General features: G+C 42.1%; 1 non-coding gene across 1 annotated transcript; it reads right to left on the bottom strand.

The window, feature by feature from the left end:
• Positions 1 to 10,232: 10,232 nt before the first annotated feature.
• LOC112083744 lies at positions 10,233 to 10,339 on the bottom strand. Its single transcript, XR_002897873.1, has one exon. It is a non-coding gene; the product is annotated as a small nucleolar RNA R71 (small nucleolar RNA).
• Between the last annotated feature and the right edge of the window lie 11,612 nt (positions 10,340 to 21,951).

Raw genomic sequence — 21,951 nt, 5'->3', positions numbered from 1 at the left:
TAATCACTTTGAGCCTGAGAAACCATTGAACCATTCTTTTTAACAGAAAGCTCTGTTCTTGCTTGTTCTCTTGCACTTGAGCTTAGCGATATACTTGGTGCGCACTCTTTCTTTGAGGATTTCTCTTGCAGATGACTGAGAGGACAGCAGCTTTAGCCCAAGGGAAAGAAGTTCAGAGGAAATCTAGCAAAGGAAAGGCTGTGGCCTCAGCCATAACTGGAGGAGAAACCAAGAAATCGTCCGCAAGCACCAAAGGAACCGACGGTGAACCAGCTGCAAAGCGCGCAAAGAACACTATGCTTACGTTTGTACCTCTGACTGAGCCAAAAATGAGGGAAAGCAAGTGGTTTTGAAACCTCATGAGGAAGAAGTTGGGACCACGGTTGAAAGAGAAGCTGCACCTGAACACGAGGCCGAGTGTGATGGAGGAACAAAGAGAGAACCAAAGGCCGAGCCTGAAGGAGATCATTTTCCAACCACTGGGGAATACTTGAACCAGTTTAACATGGTGAGAGTGGCTCAGGGTCGGTTTCCTGATATTGAGTTCCTGAATAAGCTGGAGATTCTTGAGGATGTTAAGCTCACTTTCTGATATGATCGTGACCAGATCAGAGGAGGAGGAACCAGAGGTAGCTGGCAGGATCACTCGTTCCAGAGCTACAGAGATGGCTAAGGAGGCTGACGCACTCATTGCCACGGAGGACAGCGATCACCAGGAGGCTGGAGCTCACATCTTCAACATCTCTATCTTGAAGAATGAAGAACCCAGTAACAATGACTAGGTAACTTAGGTGATGATTCTGTACTCTTTTCCTTGGTGAGGATTTTGGAAGGCAAGGAGGTTCTTCTCCAAGGTTTTTAACGAGGCAGAAATCATTGCTACGTCGAGTTACTTAGAAGTTGTTACTAATGGGTAATAATGTGCAAAGTCACAATGACTTGTGCACTAGTTGTTTTAGGCGGAATTAGAAGGGACGCCTCGCTGTTTTATTTTTTAATCAAACTTCGTGTTGTTTTTATTTCAGACTTCATGTAGTTTTGTATTAGGGCTGCGATTTCTCTCTAACTCTATTTAAGAGAGAAAATCGCCTAAGTATTATTCAGTGAAGAATTTTGATCAAACTTTTAACGTGTTCTTCTCTCTTTGATTTCTGAGAACTAAAAAAACTCTGAAATTCGAATCTCTTAAAAACTAATCTGTTTACAAGAGATTCTTCTATCCCACCATTCCATCGGTTCTATCTCTTCCACCATACCATCGATTTGAGAAACCAAACCATCATCTTCTCATCTCACTCGATCCGCCGCATCACACCACCATCTCAAACCATCGATTCGATCCGCCCACCACCATCGATCTCTCATCGCGCCACCATCGCTGCTTCATCGCACCAATATCATCGCATCTGTTCCTCCAAGTCACGATCTCGAATTCGCCTGTTGCCTTATCTTCAGAGTTGATCTCCTCAGATCGTATCACGTGGTATCAGAGCCAACTCTGAACCAAAGGCTGAGCGAAACTCTAACCCTAATCCCTGTACCTTTGAATTTTCGTTTCTGTGTTATTAGGGTTAGCGAGTTCTATAGTTTGTGTGCATCGATCTGTTTCCTTTAATTGCTGCATCATTCGTTTTGTTTTTGTTATTTGTTAGGTCGTGTTCGATATTAGTTTGTTTTGCTGCATCACTTCTATATCTCCATTAGATTGCATCGATCTAGTCTTTTGCCGCTTATTCATTGTGTCGAGTTTGATCATATTCATTGCTTCGTATCGAGTCTAGGGTTTGGTCTGTTGATTTCGATAGGCTTGATAAATTGTTGTTTCGATTTCGTTTAGGTTTGTTAAGAGAGTCTTCGTGTTTAGTTTTCGTCAAGGTCGATCTCGTTTTTGTTAAACTTTGTTAGGAGTTTGTGTATTTTCGTTTTTTTTTAAGTTAGCAAAAAAAAAAAAAAAAAAAAAAAAAAAAGAGTACACAAAAAAAAAAAAATTTTCGTTAAATTTCATTAGTTTCGTTAAGTTTGTTTTTAGATTTCGTGGGGATCGTTTAATTTTTTTATGATGAATTTAATTTTGCTGTTTTCGTGATTTCTTCTCGAACAAGTTACTGCGAGTTTTTTTTTTTAAATTTTTTCAGGTACCATGGAGCTCTCGGCTGAGGCGATGGAAGCTCTGAACCGAGCAATGTCTCAACAAATTAAAGAAGCGAATCAAGCCATAGCAACTCAGCTCACACAACAAATCGAACAACTCAATGACAAGTTCGAGACGAAGATGAATGATCTGCTCAAAGACCTCAGTGCAAGTGGAGAAGAGTCGTCTCAAACTCCAACTCCTTCGGAAGCAATGCGCTTAGCAAAGGGTAAAGGGCACATAGGATCTTCCCGGAAACTTCCACGCCACCCAACACCTTCCGAAGCCAGGACTAAAGCTAAGTCCAGCCGAAGCCAAATTGGGGGTAGAGAGACTACGTTTAATCCGAGGAGGAATCCTACTGGTGCAGAACGAGATGGCCCAAGGGTAGATCGTCAGCACCGCCGAGAGGAATATATTGCTGGGCATCGAGTTACCCTGGAATCAGACCCAGAATACTATGAGGAGGACGAAGCTTCTGATCATAGCCGAGAAACTGTGAGACGAGATCGAGGCCGAGGACATGGTCGAGATTATGATCCTCTATGTCAGCAGCTGCGTCATATCAAAATCCAGTATCCTCCTTTCCATGGAACCAATGATCCCGAAGCTTATCTAGATTGGGAAAGGAAGATGGAGTCTAATTTTCTGGTCCAAGGAACCTACGAGCTCAACAAGGTGAAAATTGCTGTGTCAGAATTTCATGGGTATGCGCTTCTATGGTGGGAACAGTTGGGAGTCACCAGAAATCGCCTGAGGGAACTTCCGATTACTACTTGGGATCAGCTTGTTATACAGATGAGGAAGAGATTCGTTCCAGCACATCATCAGCGCGAAATACTCAACAAGCTCAGGCGCCTCGTCCAAGGTACGAAGTCTGTTCGAGATTACTATCAGGAATTGGAAACTTTGCTTATTCGTGCAGATTTACGAGAAGGCGAAGAGATGGTAATGTAGAGATTTCTTGGAGGACTTAACCGAGAAATTCAAGACAAGGTGGAACTTCAGGATTTCGCAGATATACAAGAGATGGTGCATAAGGCTGAATTGGTGGAATCTCAAGTCAAGAGGCGAATCATCAAGTCCACATTCACGCCTAGTGTACCTAAGCCTAAGGAGATCAGCAAGCCAGCTTACTCCAGAGACATCAAACCGCCCTCTACTGGAGTTAAAGAAGAAGCTAAAGCTGAGTTCAAGCCTCGAGGTGGCACTTCTATCAGCAATGTGAGGTGTTTCAAATGTCAAGGAATGGGGCATTACTCTCGAGATTGCCCAAACAAGAAGGTTTTCTTGTTACATGAGGGAGGAGAGATAGTTCCTCAAGAGGATTCAGAGGCCGAATATGAATTAGAGGAAGAGGAAGAAGCTGCTGCCGTGGGCGAGATGCTGGTTGCCAGAAGGACTTTGAGTGTTCAGAGTCAACCTGAAGAGACTTGTCAGCGAGAGAACTTGTTCCATACGAGATGCTTCATTCAAGGAAAAGTTTGTAGCCTGATCATAGATGGAGGAAGTTGTACTAATGCTGCAAGCGAAGAGATGGTTAAGAAGCTCCAGCTCAAGACTATTCCTCATCCAAGACCGTATAAGCTTCAGTGGTTGAATGACAGTGGAGCCTTGACCGTATCTCAGCAAGTTATGGTTTCTCTATCTATTGGGAAGTATGAAGATGAGATTCTATGTGACGTCATTCCCATGGGTTCGAGTCATGTGTTGCTAGGCAGACCGTGGCAATCAGATCGTAGGGTGATACACGACGGTTACACCAACAAGCACTCATTTGAGTTCAAAGGTCGCAAAATTACCCTCCTACCTCTCACGCCTACCGAGATTTATCAAGATCAAGTTCAAATGAAGCTCAAGGAGAAGGAGAAAGTCGCCAACAGCCTCTACATAAACCACAGTGAATTTTCTAAACTCTTTGATCCTGAAATGACTACTTTTATGTTTGTGTACAAGGAATCCCTTGTTAGTACTAACCCTTCACAGGAGCTTCCTAGTGCTATGTTTGAGATTTTGCAGGAATACAAGGACGTTTTTCCAGTAGAAATTCCACCAGGGCTACCTCCAATTCGCGGGATAGAGCATCAGATTGACTTGGTACCAGGATCAGCCTTACCTAACAGGCCAGCATACCGAACCAACCCTGTAGAGACTAAGGAGCTGCAAAAGCAAGTGGAGGAGCTGATGAGCAAAGGCCATATCCGAGAAAGCTTGAGTCCATGTGCGGTTCCAGTTCTGTTGGTGCCAAAGAAGGATGGTTCCTGGAGGATGTGTGTAGACTGCCGAGCTATCAACAACATCACTGTGAAGTATCGGCATCCAATCCCAAGGCTAGATGATATGCTGGATGAGCTCTGTGGGTCGACAATCTTCTCTAAGATCGACTTGAAGAGTGGATATCATCAGATCAGAATGAAGGAAGGGGACGAGTGGAAAACGGCATTCAAGACAAAGCAGGGACTCTACGAGTGGCTAGTTATGCCGTTTGGCCTCACCAATGCTCCCAGCACCTTCATGAGACTAATGAACCATGCCCTGAGACCATTCATTGGCGTGTTCGTAGTGGTTTATTTCGACGATATCCTCATCTACAGTAAAGGTTTGGAAGAACATCTAGATCACATCAGATCGGTTCTTGATGTTCTTCGCTCTCAATCTCTCTTTGCTAATTTATCTAAATGTTCATTCTGCACTAACGAAATTGTTTTCTTAGGCTTTGTAGTAAGTGCAGGAGGAGTTAAAGTAGATGAAGAGAAGATAAAAGCTATCAAGGAGTGGCCAACCCCCAAGAATATTGGAGAAGTCCGAAGTTTCCATGGCTTAGCAGGATTCTACAGGCGTTTTGTTCGTGATTTCAGCACCATAGCCGCGCCTTTAACCGAAGTAATCAAGAAAGACGTGGGGTTCAAGTGGGGAGAGCCGCAAGAACAGGCTTTTACAGCCCTTAAAGAGAAGCTTATCAATTCGCCCTTACTAGTACTTCCTGATTTTACTAAGACTTTTGAGATTGAATGCGATGCTTCTGGTGTAGGTATTGGAGCAGTTCTTATGCAGGATAAGAAGCCCGTCGCTTACTTCAGCGAAAAGTTAGGAGGATCAACGCTGAATTATCCCACGTATGACAAGGAGTTGTACGCATTGGTTCGAGCTCTCCAGACGTGGCAGCATTACCTATGGCCTAAGGAGTTCGTCATTCATACCGATCACGAGTCTCTAAAGCACCTCAAGGGTCAGCAGAAGCTTAACAAAAGACATGGGCGATGGATGGAGTTCATTGAGACATTCCCCAACATTGTTAAGTACAAAAAAGGTAAAGATAATGTGGTCGCAGACGCATTATCCCGGAGGTACACTCTTATTTCGACTTTAACATCAAAGTTGATTGGATTTGAACACATTATAGATCTTTATGAATCTGATACTGACTTTTCTGAGAGCTATGCCAAATGTCACAAGTTTGCCTATGAGAAATTTTATAGACAGGATGGATACTTGTTCTTCAGTAACCGATTGTGCATACCATGAGGATCCATTCGAGAGTTACTGGTACGAGAAGCTCATGGAGGTGGATTAGCTGGACATTTCGGCGTCACAAAGACACTTCTTGGGCTACAAGAGCACTTCTACTGGCCGAACATGAAGAAAGACGTTGAGAAAATCTGCTCTAGATGTGTCGTATGTAAGATGGCTAAGAGTAAAGTTCAACCTCACGGTTTGTATACTCCTTTGCCTATTCCTTCTCAACCTTGGACTAATATCGCTATGGATTTTGTAGTTGGCTTACCTCGAACCAGAAATGGTAGAGATTCTATTTTTGTGGTTGTTGACAGGTTTAGCAAGATGGCTCACTTCATCGCTAGCCACAAGACAGATGATGCTGTGAATGTAGCTAACTTTTTTTTCAGGGAAGTAGTAAGATTGCATGGAATGCCACAGGTTATCGTTTCAGATCGAGACACGAAGTTCTTAGGACATTTTTGGCGAACGCTTTGGGCTAAGCTGGGAACAAAGCTCTCATTCTCAACTACGTGTCATCCTCAGACCGATGGACAGACCGAGGTGGTGAATAGAACGTTGTCCACACTTCTAAGGACTTTGGTGAAAAGTAACCTCAAGACTTGGGAAGAGTGTCTGCCTCATGTCGAGTTTGCTTACAATCACGCTAAGCATTCCGCTACTCTCTTTTCTCCTTTTGAAATTGTATATGGGTTTAATCCACAATCACCTCTAGACTTGATCCCTTTGCCTTTAAGTGGAAAATGCAGCTTGAATGGCAAGGAGAAAGCTGAACAGGTCCGAAGAATACATGCTAAGGCTAAGGAGAACATCGAGAAGAAGACAAAGCAGTATGAGAAGCATGCCAACAAAGGACGAAAGGAGCTGATTTTCGAAGAAGGAGATCTGGTGTGGATCCATCTGAGGAAGGAGCAATTTCCAGCTGAGCGAAAGAACAAGCTAATGCCCAGAGTTGATGGACCATTCGCAGTCATCAAAAGAATCAACAACAACGCCTATCAGATTAATCTTCAAGGTAAGTATGATGTTTCTGATACTTTCAATGTTTCTGACTTGCTTCCTTTTGTTGCAGATTCAGATTTGAGGGCAAATCCTTTTCAAGAGGGAGAGGATGATATGATCGTGACCAGATCAGAGGAGGAGGAACCAGAGGTAGCTGGCAGGATCACTCGTTCCAGAGCTAGAGAGATGGCTAAGGAGGCTCACGCACTCATTGCCACGGAGGACAGCGATCACCAGGAGGCTGGAGCTCACATCTTCAACATCTCTATCTTGAAGAATGAAGAACCCAGTAACAATGACTAGGTAACTTAGGTGATGATTCTGTACTCTTTTCCTTGGTGAGGATTTTGGAAGGCAAGGAGGTTCTTCTCCAAGGTTTTTAACGAGGCAGAAATCATTGCTACGTCGAGTTACTTAGAAGTTGTTACTAATGGGTAATAATGTGCAAAGTCACAATGACTTGTGCACTAGTTGTTTTAGGCGCACCACTTAGGATTTAGAAGGGACGCCTCGCTGTTTTATTTTTTAATCAAACTTCGTGTTGTTTTTATTTCAGACTTCATGTAGTTTTGTATTAGGGCTGCGATTTCTCTCTAACTCTATTTAAGAGAGAAAATCGCCTAAGTATTATTCAGTGAAGAATTTTGATCAAACTTTTAACGTGTTCTTCTCTCTTTGATTTCTGAGAACTAAAAAAACTCTGAAATTCGAATCTCTTAAAAACTAATCTGTTTACAAGAGATTCTTCTATCCCACCATTCCATCGGTTCTATCTCTTCCACCATACCATCGATTTGAGAAACCAAACCATCATCTTCTCATCTCACTCGATCCGCCGCATCACACCACCATCTCAAACCATCGATTCGATCCGCCCACCACCATCGATCTCTCATCGCGCCACCATCGCTGCTTCATCGCACCAATATCATCGCATCTGTTCCTCCAAGTTACGATCTCGAATTCGCCTGTTGCCTTATCTTCAGAGTTGATCTCCTCAGATCGTATCACTTTCCAAAACATGGGCTTGGCAACATTCTTCGAGATGAGTGATGTGGCTTACGAAGGGATAACTCAACAGTTCTTAGCCACTTTAGAAGTGTTCATGTACCCCAAAAGAGATCCCAAGCGCTTATATTGGAGAGGTTTCGGTCACATTGAGTTTGAAATGGATGGGGTCAGCAACAAAGTGAGTTTCAAAGAGCTAGATGAGATTTTTGGCTTCGTGAGGAATGAAAGCTCTTTGGAAAAATTTGTGTACCCGAAGGAGGAGATTGCTGCTCTATGGGAGACCATCGCCTTTGGGCCGTATGTGGGAGGAAAGAGCAAGACAAGCTGCATCAGAAACCCGGCGATCAGATATGCCAACAGAGTCTTGGCATGCATGTTCTTCTCAACCTACAACCTCGGGGTCATTCACTTGAACGAGTTAGAAATGCTAGGTCTTGGCCTGAAGCCAGTCATCTCTCACAAGAATAACAAGAAAGAGTTTGAAGGGCCGATACATGTACCTTCTCTCGGGGCATTCTTTTCTAAAGTATTTCTTTTCTCTTTAAAAAATGACCTAAATATAATTATTTATAGTCTCCAATGCTCCATGGTGTTTAGGGTTCCGGAATTGAGGCTGTGAAAATGATTTGGGCTTCAGAAATGGGACAAGCGATGAAGACCTTCTCACCATCCGATCATCCCCAAAATTTGAGACAACACAGAGAATACAACCAGCTTTCTAATGCACTTGGGTTAGAGACAATCCAATGTTTAGATCTTCAGATACTCCTGATGCACTAAAGACAGAAAATGCAGTCACCAAGATGAGCATGAACCGGGACCGCGCCCAAGCCATGCTTCCCCGCGGGTACAAGCACCGCAACCATGGCCGGACATCGTTCACTTCCTAGACGACCTAATTAAAGCCCAAGTCGATTTCCTTCATTATTTTTGAAGCCTTAAGTGTTAAAGACAACTCAAGGAAGCTTTAAATACCGCCTTTAGGTCATTCTAAAGGGATGTGCAGAAATTTCCTGTGTACCTTATTTTACCCTAGAGAAGCCGCCGTCTTCAAAGAAGGAGCCGCCGAGGAGAGCATCATCGCGCCTCCATTTGCAACTCATTTCTTCGTTTTTTTTCCTTGTTCTATTTAATTTCCAGCAATTTTCTATTACTCGATGATGTTTACATACACTATGTTTGAGTAGTTCCCCAGTTGGGTTTAAAAGGATTTTTTAAAATAGAGTTTCATTTGTCTTCTTCTATGAATCATTATATTTAGGATCAATAATCTTCTAGGTTTTCTTCGTTTCCCTTTATTTTTATTGCGTGATTATCTGCTGGCCACTTAGATTTCGATCTAGATATGATATGTTGCGAAATTTTTTATTGATTGTCTGACCTAGGGTGAAACGAGCAATTCTGCCGTATGACTGGAAACTTACATATGAATGAGTTGTGAATGTTGATGAGTCTTCTTCAATCTATTGCATCTACTCCCTTTGAGGGCCAGAGTGAAAACCTACTACTGGTCAGAGTTACGAGAGATAGTTGGTTAATGCTGCAAAATTAGGCTAATCATACTACCGTACCTCGAGTTCTAAAACATACATAGTCGATTACCTTTATCATTTATTTCTGTCATAGGTTTAGTCCATGAATCCCTGTGAATACCCTTAAGCCCAACATCCGCTTTTAATTGGTCACACCTTTGATTTTTATTTGCTTTTACCTGCTTTCATTTTCAATCGCTTTCTACTGGCTTTCTAATTTAGATTTAGTGACACTGAAAACCAAAAACCCAAATTTTTTAGTTCTAGTCTGATTTAGGCATTAGCATGAACTCGTACTAAAACAACTAAGTCTCTGTAAATCGATACCCTAAGTCTTACAGCGCACATCTGTGCACTTCAGATATTTAGGGGCTATAAATTTAAAACCTGAAGCTTAGTAAACACACCCCCATTTCATTGCATCAATTTATGGCGCCATTGCCACGGACTTTGATTTTTTTTCGTTGCGAATTGCAGCTTAAATCTATTAGAACACTTGTTTACTTTTACTTTTCCCTTTGAATTTTCCAGGTTACACGACTATGAGAGACCAGGAACGTGTTCCTAGTGCTCTTGGCAATCCACCACCTATTACGAATGATGGTCCGAGTGATGATGAGCTTAACAATCCGACCAATAACGATGAGGAACTGATCGGATCAACAAAACATGAAGATGATGATGAGCTAATTGGAGATTTCGAATGACTCAAAAAGTTTTTGGGAGATCGAAGAGCTATTTAACCACCCTTACCTGAGTATGGTAAAACTGAAATAAAGGTACCTTACATCAATTTAGTTCAACAAAATCAATACTATGGTTATTCAAACGAACACCCGATGGATCATATCGAGTCGTTCAAAGAGTTGTGTGCAACCATTACATCAAATGGGGATTACCATAAGTGTAGTCTTTTCCCGTTCTCTTTGAGAGACAATGCCAGCAAGTGGCTAAAATGTTGGCAACCTGCATCTATAAAAACGTGGGCAGACTGTAAAACGGTTTTCCTAAATCGCTTTTACACTAGAACTCGTTCGAACCTCTTCAGAAACAAGATAAGAAATTTCAAACAAAAGGAGGACAAAGATCTTGATGATACTTGGGAGAGATTTAAAGAATATCAAAGAGATTGTCCACATCACAAATTTTCCGATGAATACCTGATGATTATCTTCTAATGAGGCATAACTCAAGAATTACAACATTCTCTCGACACCACAACTAATGGAGATCTCTCCACTAGATCTGCAGAAGACTCTCATGTTTTTATCGAACAACCTTGCAGGAAGTATCCGTAACCAAGCAATATTTGGTAAGTCTGTACTTCCAAAGGAAAAATAAGAGATTTCAGAAGTTATGAAGTCTCTCTACTAAATAATGAGTCAAATTGGATTGCAACAATCAGACAAGGAACAAACAGCGTGTAATTTTGATGACTAGAACAACCCAATGGACTCTTATAACCAAGGGATGATAAACACTGAAGAAGTCTATCAAATTCAAGATCTTCCTTTAGTACCTAATCACCGCAGGTCCATTCTTTCGGACCGCAGCCAAGTTCGCTTCTACCACAGTTGTGCTGATGCTGACCGCGGCCAAGGACCATTCTACCACGGTCGCAAGTCATACGACCCCAGACACTCTTCCAAACAAATATGGGCTGTTTAATCTAATTCCAATCCTTATTCAAGCCTCCCTTCTTCTGAGGCTGAAAATCTAAACAAAATAATTCTAGAGCTTGAAAAATCTAAGTCTAGGGAAATCAACGATCTTAGCTCCAAAACAAAAAGCATGCAAGAAGATTTCAGTGATAAATTTTCTACCATTCTTAGTTTGATGGTCCGAGATAAGTCTAATAACATAGATAATTTCGAGGAGGAGCCAAGTGAAAGTTCTTTCGAAATCTCAAGAGATAAGTCTAATAACATAGATAATTTCGAGGAGGAGCCAAGTGAAAGTTCTTTCGAAATCTCAAGTGAAACTGACCCCTCTGATCATGTGAAAGCCTTTACACTTAGGAGTGGTTTAACTTACAAAGAGCCTGAATTTCCTAAAGACCCCGAAGAAGAGAAAAAGGGAAATGAAAAGGAAAAGGAAAAGGAGAGAGAAAGAATTACGATTGAAGACGTTGAAGAAATAGTGGTAGGAGAGAATAATGGAGAAGAGATAAGAGAAGGGATGTTTCAAGAAATCCTCGAAGATGATCCAGTCTCTCCTCCCCCAGATTGTGTATATAAACCTAAACCAACATACCCTAGAGATTTAAGAGCCCCAAAGAAGGAGATAGAAAAAGCTAAGCTGAAACAGTTAATCGATCAATTGAATGTGAGATTACTGGAAACTGAACGCAGCAACTAGAAAATATCATTTTCCTCTTCCCTTCATTAATCAAATACTAGAAAGGTTAGCTAATCACCCCTACTATTGCTTCCTTGATGGATACTCTAGATTTTTTCAAATCCCTATTCGACTAGAGTATCAAGAGAAAACAACATTTACTTGTCTATATGGCACGTTTGCCTACCATCGTAGGCCCTTTGGATTGTGTAATGCACCTGCTTCCTTCCAGCGATGCATGATGTCGAGCTTCACAGAATTTATTGAAGATTTCATGGAAGTTTTCATGGACGATTTCTCCGTCTATGGATCTTCTTTTGAAAAATGCTTAGCCAACCTTGGTAAAGTTCTGCAAAGATGTGAAGATAAGCACTTAGTATTAAATTGGGAAAAATGTCACTTTGTGGTACGCGACGGAATCGTGCTTGGGCACAGAATTTCAGGAAAAGGAATTGAAGTTGACAAAGCAAAAATTGAAGTTATGACTAGCCGTCAACCTCCCACAAATGTAAAAGGCATCTGTAGTTTCTTAGGAAATGCTGGATTTTATTTGCGTTTCATAAAAGGTTTTTTTCAAATAGACAGACCTCTTACGCGTTTGCTTTGCAAGGAAACGAACTTCGAGTTCAATGACAAATGCTAAGCCGTGTTTCATAAAATAAAATAAGCCCTTGCCTCTTCTCCAGTAGTGTAAGCACCTTATTGGGAACTACTGTTCGAGATCATGTGTGATGCAAGTGACGATTTAGTCAAAGCAGTTCTCCGGCAACGAAAAGACAAGAAGCTGCACGTAATCTACTACGCAAGTAGAACTCTATACGGAGCTCAATGCAATTATGAAACAACAGAAAAATAACTTCTAGTTGTCGTATTCATATTTGAGAAATTCCGTTCTTTTCTCGTAGGATCTAAGGCTATAGTCCACACTGATCATGCGGCGATAAAGTATTTAATGTCTACGAAAGACGCAAAACCACGATTGATATGATGGATCCTCCTGCTTCAAGAATTTGATATCAAAATTTGAGATCAGAAAGGAGCAGATAATGTAGCAGATAAGTGTGGAGCAGATAAAAGAGCAGATAACTCTTTTGATGATCTACTCGCCCCCTTTAAAGAAATGTGAACTCCTAAACTCTCCCTCTCTCTCTTTAGTTCTAGTTGACTTGAGGGCAAACAAATGGTAAGTGTGGGGGAGTTGATATATTCATGTCATTGCATGTTTAGGATGCATTTTTGGTCCAAGAATTGAGTCCCATTCATACATTTTTGATAGATTCTTCATGTTTTATATTTGTTTTAGAGTTTTAGGACTTTGCATTAGGTCCAAGTGAGTCTTGCATGTTTGGAGTGTCAATCAGGTGCTTTAGAGGTCATTTGGAGTGGAAAAGATGGAACCAGGTGAAGGAATGGTGAAAAAATGTGGAAAAATGTGAAAATTGGGTTTTGGAGGTTATCGGCATAAAAGCTTACCACATGATGGAAAATACTGGCCAAAACCTTTACTGGGAAACTTGGATCCGCCAAATCATGCATCGGACCAAGTTTCTATCGGATAAAACTTGTTTGTCGCGAAAAGAGTTTTTATCGGCTGAAATACGTGCTGCGGTACGTGACTTATTGATAACTAAGAGTTTTCAAGGCTCTTTGTAGAGGTTATCAATCCCCTGTCTTGTAGTACAAGGGGTTTATCAATCCATATGTGGTGTTAGACACTAAACTATGTGATCAGGTTCTTAATTCAAGCAAACAAGTGTGGTTTTGATTAACTAATGACAACTACAAATTTAAAAAACAGGATTAAAGACTAAAGAAGAACTAAACAATGACAAGTGATATGATTATGATATGATGGAGGCATGAGATTCTAGACATGATAGTTGGTTAGGGTGCTTTGGTGCTAAACTAGAAATGTTAATGACAATGATGAGACATGATTCAAATGATTAAGAACTCTAATCTAGGTTAATCCTCTCATATAGGTATTAACCCCTATACTAATCCATTTTCAAACAAAATTATCATTTGTGAAATATGAATCAATATGCATTAATAGACAGTTCTAATGATCCTTCAAGCAAATAACAATACATCATCATGCAGCAAATGCCTAAACCTCTAATACAGCTCTTTCAGGAATTTCATCAAACTCTTTTGGTGCATGAAATTGCCAGAATCTAGATCTCAAGTGATGTGCAAGGATCTAGCATAGAGAACAGCTGTTTAGAGAGATGAATCAATGAATCTAGCCCTAAGCACTCCTAATCTAACACTTTAGCACCCTAACCTACATATCTAGAACCTCATTAAGGTGACTACTCACTAATCATACTAATCTCTCGTAAACCTTTGCAAGTTGAGAAGATTGGCATGATTAATGATGCGAAATAGAGATGGGGAAGATGGATAATGATAGATTTGCAGCTTTAAACCCAAAGATCTCTTAAAACTCTCTTGATTAAACACTCAAATATCCATATTTCTCTTCTTAGTGGAGTCTTTTTCACAAAAGAGGCAAGAGACAAAGGGAATAAAGCTTAGCTCTCTAGGAAAAAACCCTAAAAACTATTTATATCTCTCTAAAAACGAACCAGGTCAGCCCGGAACAAACCGGGTCCTGACCCGGCTTTAAGGGATAAAGTGGAAATCCTGCAGGTTGGTCCAGTATCTCCTAGGTCGCATGCCCAAGTCGCAGTAGATGAAGAACTTGTCTTGTGAGACTTAAATCGCATTGTCTTAGCCGCACGCCCAAGTAGGAGTGTTTTGCGAGTCTTTGTGCGGCTTAGTCTTCTTCATCTTCAACTCGCAGGACCAAGGCGGTTTCTGGGGAATGTACATGTGTGCGGGTTGATCTCCATTACACACAGGTCGCAGGCTCAAGTCGGATTAGATTGCGAGTGATCGTGCAGCTTAGTTCCAGGCGCGGCCAACTCGCATGCCTAAGTCGCACGATTGTGGATTTAGCGTTTTTCTTGCTCGGGAGCCTCAGACCTCATCTAGTGATAGCTTACCCGCACTTCTCAACTCGCAGCATCAACTTCCAGGCATTCATCTTCAGGCCTGCGAGTTAACCAGGTCGCAAGACTATCTCGCAGCATTCAGAGCAGATTGGACCACTTCGCATTCCGGAAGGCTTAACTTCCAGGATATTGGTCCGAATTGTGTGATTCCGGTTGCAGAGGACATAAGACTCATATATATTCAACTTTGGTGAAGGAAGCTTCGGTTCTTGGGAAGTGGAAGGTTTCCTGGAGGGCTCATCTTCGTAGTGCATCTACAAGATCAGAGAGAGGCGTCTAAACATGTGTCTATTCCGGAAACGTTATCATCTTGCTCATAGCTTCGAATTGAATGATCTTGGACGTTCTGGAAAGAGGACTCAAATATATCTGATTCTTATGAAGGCTCCGTAAACTGAATCGGCCTGGAAGTGCACCGTCCTTCGCATTCTTCGGAGCTCATCGGGTCGGTCCAAAATGGCAGCGAGACAGGAGTTCCTTCCGACGAGCTTAACTCTCTGCTCAAGTGTCCGAATTCCATGATTCCACTTGCGCTGGAACCGTGATCCAATCCTATCCAACTTTGATGGAGCACCCGACAACTGAATCGGACCAGAAGGTTCCCCGGACAAGCGATTTTGGAAACGTGTCTGCGCCCGGAGATTTTGGCCGAGAAATTCTTAGCCGTTACGCGTTTTGGCCGATAAAATCCACCGGCGGTACGTGAGAATGGCCGAGAAAAACCTTCCTGGTACGCGAGAATGGCCGAGAACCTCCTTTCAAGCTTTGATCACCATTTCTCTTCCTGGATTCATCTTTTCAGCTCCAAATGGCTCTAAATACACCTCGTAAACACTCAAAACATGCAAAGACTCTTTGGGACCTAATGCAACTCCTAAGTTCTAAAACAAACCCTAAGGACCTAAAATGCATGAAATAGAACATGATTTGGAATGAAATATGCAACCTAAATGATGCAAATTATGAACATATCAACTCCCCCACACTTGTCCTTTGCTTGTCCTCAAGCAAAAAGAGCAAATGAGAGAAAGAGGTTGTATGCATTGGGAGTTCATATTCCTTAATGAGAGAGTGTATCACTAAAAGAATTCAAGGCTCACTGTCCTAGTTGCTAGATCTAAGATGCATTGCAAACAAGATTACTCACAAAACTTTAGCTATACTTATCAATGAATGAATCAAGCTCAAGCTTAAGTTTTTCACAAACAGCCATAGTTCCAACCTTTTGACATTCATTAAAGCTCATGTGAATCATGCTTATGCAAATCATGTGAACTCACTTGTCTTGGGACAGGGTTATGAGACAAAGATGATCTCATTCAATGCATTGGCTTCCATTCAGCTCAAGGGATCACTCAAGAAGGAATAAACTTTAATAAAATGCTAAGGGTAAAAGGCAACTGGTGCATACAAGAGCAGAATCCCATCTACCCAATGCCCCAAATTGGTCTTTCACCTTAACTCTACTCCCATGAAGATCACATCCTAGCTACTCCTCTCTCAAGACATTCATTGCCTTATCAACCCTCTCCTCACTTCACTCTCATTCTTTCTTTCTCACCAGGGGATTCATCCTTTCAACTTAGACTCAGGTTTTGGGGTCTGAATATTACACTTAGCTCTTTCTCATAACACACTTTCTAGCCTCTTTTCTTCTCTTTTTCAAACTCTTGAGCCTTTGGCTTCTTTTCTTTTCTTTTTACTTAGAGGCTAGACTTTCTTTTTTTTTCAAAACACAAGAGCTTTTCTTTCTTTACACAGCAGACCCCAAACCTCTTTCTTTTCTTTTCCAACCCCTGGTTCTCATCTCAAACTTTCTCTACCACTCAATGTTTCTCAAGAACTCTTCCTAGCCTATTCTAGACTCATGATGCTGAGCTAGATCTACATGAGACCCTACTCTTGTCGCCCTAAACCCAACACTTTCTGTCAAGTTTATTCAGAAAAAGGCCTCACATCTCTCACTATAGTGTTTCAGGCTTCAAGGAAGGTTTAGTTAAAGGTGTGGAACTGTCTCAAAGTGTGAGAACAGCTACTTGAGCTAGCAAAGAGTGGTAAAAGGGATAAGAGAGCTCAAGTATTTTAAGGGTACCCATGAGTTCACAATGACATGTACAAGCAATGATAATTAGATTGTCAAATTAAGGTTCTCACTTAGATAAGGCTGGACTATTCAAAGCTTGATTCACTCAACAAGTTCAAAGCATGGATCAGTCTTGATTTCATTCTTGTTTACATGCAGCAAAGAATCTTAAAATGATATTCTCTCAAGGAAGAACCTATCATTACTCCCTTGCATTGATGCAGCCTACATGAATATGAAACTAGACTCAATCCTAAAAATGAAAATGCAACTACATGATCATTTTTTTTGTGAAAATTTTTCAGATTTTTCCATTTTTTTGGTTTTTTATATGCACTTAGATGAGACTACATGAATATGCAACTAGAATGTGACTCAAGACTCAAAGTGTAAAATAAGAAAAGAGAAAACATGATTAGTAAAGGATGAAACTCCTCCCCCACACTTAAATAAAGGAAGGAGTGAAAACAAAACAAACAAGTAAAATGCAAAAAGAAAAAGAAAATCTACATGCATATTTACAAGGTTTGGAGTGTTACCTAAGAGCTGTGGAAGTCAGACCCCAATGAGTAAGAGGGGTTTGAAGTGTGACCGGATGGTGTCTCCCAAGAGTGATGGCTTGCCTCATCAGAGCCGTCGTTAAGGTCCACCCATTTTGTGCCATATGTGACCAGGGCTGTGCAGTTCATGGAACTCTCTCCAACTTCCTCTCTGTTCCCTGGTGAAACCGGTGTTTGAGATCCACCTTTGCAAGGGTTTTCAAGCTTCTTGATCCGCTTCTTCATCTCCTTAATGCACTTGGCCATCTTGTGGATGGTTTTGTCTTGGTACTTGCACCATTGTTGGAGAATACCAATCTTTTGTTCAGCTCGGTTTGATCTCTTCTCCATGCTGCGACCTGGTCTTTATGCTTCCCAGCTAGCGCGCCCAACTCGGAGTGTTTTGCGATCGTTTGTGCGACTTGGTATTACCAGTTCCCAGGCCGCATGACCAAGGCGCACACTCTCAACACTTAGGCGTCTCAGCATCTCTTTTTTTTTTGTGTGCGACCTGGTCTCTATGCTTCCAGCCAGCACGCCCAACTCGGGGTGAATTGCGAGTGGACGTGCGGATTAGCTTCCCTTGCTTCAGGCCGCAGCAACCACTCGCAGAACTTTGGACTTAAGATACCTCGGCCATTCCTCTTTTGGTGCGGCCTGGCCTCCATGCTTCCCAGGTAGCACGCCTAACTCGGAGTGATTTGCGAGACACCGTGCTGTTTGGTTTCCATTTGTCCCAGGCCGCAGCTCCCACATCGCAGATCTTGGGACTTAATCACTTCGGCCTTTCTCCTCTTGGTGCGGCCTGGTTCCTCTGTTCCTAGCCAGCACGCCTAACCCGGAGTGATTTGCGAGTCTTCATGCGGATTGGACTCCTCTCTTCTTATCCGCAGCACCAGCTAGCACAACCTCGGACTTAGACATTTTGGACTTCTTCTTTTTGGTGCGGCCTGGTCTTCTCTTTTCCCAGGTCGCAGGCCCAACTCGGAGTGAATTGCGAGTGGACGTGCGGGTTAAACTCTTGGACATCAGCTAGCACACCCAACCCGCAGGATTTTCCACTTAGTCACCTTGGCCCCTTCATCTCCTTTGTGCGGCCTGGTCCTCTTTCACCAGGTACCACGCCCAGGCCGGTGTAAATTACGAGTCCTGCTGCGACCTGGGCTCTTCTTGCACCAAGCCGCACATCTAGGTAGCACTGAGGCGTCCTCCAAGTTTTTCAGACCCTAATAACTTCTCTCAGCCCTCTCACATGCTCCATTCCATTCATCACTGAGCTATGTCTTCCAAAAATCACCTAGAACCTGAGACCAACTCACAAAACCCATCAAAAAGTTCTAAAACATAAAAGAAAAGAGAAGAAATCAAAAGAACTATGTACAAAGATAAGCTTGGGGTGTCTCCCAAGAACATTTTGTTTAAAGTCTCTAAGTTTGACTTTGGAAACCTGTTTAACAGGCTGGTGGTGGATCAAGAAGGGGAACTGATGTAGCTTCCTCCTTCCATTGGAGTTTTAAAGGCAGTTCTATAAGCCCACATTGCATCATCTAGCCTTTTGCTCCAATCTTTTCTGCTTGAGCTAACATTCCTTGTGTTTTACTCCATGCTTTCTCAGCAATCCTTCCAAAGTCTTGTTCACAAAATGAGATCCTCCATCAGAGATAACAACCCTGGGTACTCCAAATCTTGGGAAGATAATGCTCTTGAACAGCTTCACTACAACCTTGGAATCATTGGTAGGGGAAGCAATGGCCTCAACCCATTTGGACACATAGTCCACAGCCACAAGAATGTACTGATTCCCATAAGATGAAATGAAGGGCCCCATAAAGTCAACTCCCCATCAATCAAAGATCTCAACCTCTAGAATTGGGTTTTGAGGCATCTCACTCCTCTTTGATATGTTCCCATGCCTCTGACAGGCATCACATGCTGAAACAACTAACTGAGCATCTTTGAACATTGTGGGCCACCAAAACCCACTCTGAAGAACCTTTGCCACAGTCTTGAATGCTCCCATGTGACCCCCAAAAGCTGAACCATGACACTCTTGCAACACAGGTTGCATCTCCTCCTCAGCAAGACACCTTCTATACAGCTGATCTTTGTTCAGGACATAGAGGTAGGGCTCATCCACATGGTATATTTGAACTTCTCTGAAGAACTTCTTCCTGTGGTAAGCATCTAATTCAGGTGGTTCCACTCCACAAGCCAGATAGTTCACAATGTCTACAAACCAAGGCATCCTCCTCTCTTGAATGCTGTCTACTTCTTCAAACTCCAAATAACAATGGAGCACCATCAGTGATTCCTCAAGAAGACTGTCATTAAGAGGGACTTCAGAGTCTATTCTCAACCTAGAGAGATGGTCTGCAGCTCCATTCTCTATACCCTTTTTATCTTGTACTTCCATATCAAACTCCTGAAGTAGAAGAACCCATCTCAATAGTCTTGGCTTAGCATCCTTCTTGGTCATCAGATACCTGAGGGCTGCATGATCAGTATATACAATGACTCTTGATCCCACCAGGTAGCTTCTGAATTTGTCAAAGGCAAAGACTATTGCCAGCATTTCCTTCTCAGTAGTAGCATACTTCTCTTGTGCAGAGTCAAGTGTTCTACTGGCATAGTAGATAACATGTAGCTTCTTGTCTTTCCTTTGCCCAAGAACTGCTCCAACAGCAAAATCAGATGCATCTGTCATAACCTCAAAAGGAAGGGACCAATCTCGTGCCTGGACTATTGGTGCACTGACTAATGCATCCTTGATCATCTTGAAGGCCTCTTCACATTCAGCATCAAAGATGAAATCTACTTCTTTACACAACAGCCTTGTCAAGGGTCTGGCTATTCTTGAGAAGTCTTTGATAAATCTTCTGTAAAACCCTGCATGCCCAAGGAACTCCTTATCCCTTTGACTGAAGTGGGAGTTTGCAGATTCACCATCACTTCCACCTTTGCTCTGTCAACCTCTATGCCCTTCTCAGATATCTTGTGCCCAAGAACTATTCCTTCCTGCACCATGAAGTGGCACTTCTCCCAGTTCAACACCAAGTTATGCTGCTCACATCTCTCCAAGACCTGTGACAAATTAAAGAGACAATCCGAGAAGGAGGAGCCATAGACACTAAAATCATCCATGAACACCTCCACCTTCTCTTCAATTATGTCAGAGAATATATGCATCATGCAACGTTGAAATGTGGCAGGGGCATTACAGAGACCAAAAGGCATTCGCCTGTATGCAAAGGTGTCATAAGGGCATGTGAATGTTGTTTTCTTTTGATCCCGGGGATCTATGGGAATTTGGAAGAACCCCGAGTACCCATCGAGAAAACAAAAGAAGGGGTGGTTTGCAAGCCTCTCTAACATCTGATCAATGAAAGGCAAAGGAAAATGATCCTTCCTAGAGGCTGCATTGAGCTTTCTATAGTCTATACACATTATGTGCCCTGTGACAGTCCTAGTAGCTATCAGCTCATCCTTCTCGTTTGTAACCACTGTGATCCCACCCTTCTTGGGCACAACATGAACAGGAGACACCCATCTTGAGTCAGAGATTGGGTAAATTATCCCTGCCTCAAGAAGTTTTAGTATCTACTTCTTAACCACTTCCTTAAGGTTGGGGTTAAGACGTCGTTGATGCTCAATAGAGGACATAGATTGGTCCTCTAGGTGGATCCTATGGATGCAAATGTCAGGATAGATCCCTCTAATATCAGCCAAAGAATATCCTATGGCTCTCCTTAACTTTCTTATCTCACTAAGCAATGCACTCTCTTGATGCTCTAATAAGCTATCATTGATGATTACTGGATATGTGGAGTTTAAGCCCAAGAAAGCATACCTGAGACCTGTTGGTAGAGGCTTGAGCTCAACAGGGGGGCATCAGCCTCATTCCAATCCTTGTTCAAGCTGCATTGGCTCATTTCTGCTCCTTTGATAGCCAAGACCTCAGAGCCCCTTTGTTCCAGTTCCAAAAACCTTGTCTCAGGACCCAACTCTCTAGCATTGTCCAAATACAACTTGTACCCCTCACTTGCTTCTGCTAAGAGCCCATTTTCTCCTTGTTCTTTAGTTAGAGCAGCTGGTGAGTGTTTGTAAACGGGGTTGGTTGTTTTCGTTTTACTAAGCTTCAGGTCTTAAATTTATAACCCCTAAATGTCTGCAAGTGCACAGATGTGCGCTGTAGTACTTAGGGTATCGATCCACTGAGACTTAGTTGTTTCAGTACGAATTCACTGAACTAAAAAGGTTTTGGTTTTGGTTTTGGGTTTGGTTTTGGGTTTTGGTTGTCACTAAATCTAAACTAGAAAGCAAAGAAAACAAAAGCAATTGAAGGCAATTAAAACAAGTAAAAAGCGATTAAACTAAGGCTAATGAAAGCAGGTAATAAGCGAATAAATCAAAGACAAATTGAAAGCAGGAAAAATCGAATAAGAAGCAAAGGTTGTAAGCAATGAAAGACAAACATTGGGGCTCAAGGGGAATTCGCAGGGGTTCATGGTCTATGCTAGCTCGATTTTAAACAAGTGATAAAGGTAATCAACTACGTATATTCTAGAACTCGAGGCACGGAAGTATGAATAGCCTACTTTCGCAGCACTAAACAACTATCTCTCGCAACCCTAATCAGTAGGTTTCCACTCTGATTCTGGAAGGGGGAAGATGCAATAGCAGAACAAGACTCATCAATATTCACAACTCAACTACAGGTAGGTTTCCACTCCTATAGAAGAATTGCTCGTTTCACCCTAGTTCAGACAATCAATGAAAGCTT

This window comes from Eutrema salsugineum, unplaced genomic scaffold, assembly GCF_000478725.1.
Source record: "Eutrema salsugineum unplaced genomic scaffold, Eutsalg1_0 scaffold_6, whole genome shotgun sequence".
In the NCBI taxonomy this organism is placed as follows: Eukaryota; Viridiplantae; Streptophyta; class Magnoliopsida; order Brassicales; family Brassicaceae; genus Eutrema; species Eutrema salsugineum.
The sequence above is the reverse complement of the archived record's forward strand: the minus strand, read 5'-3'. Positions and strand labels throughout refer to the sequence as shown.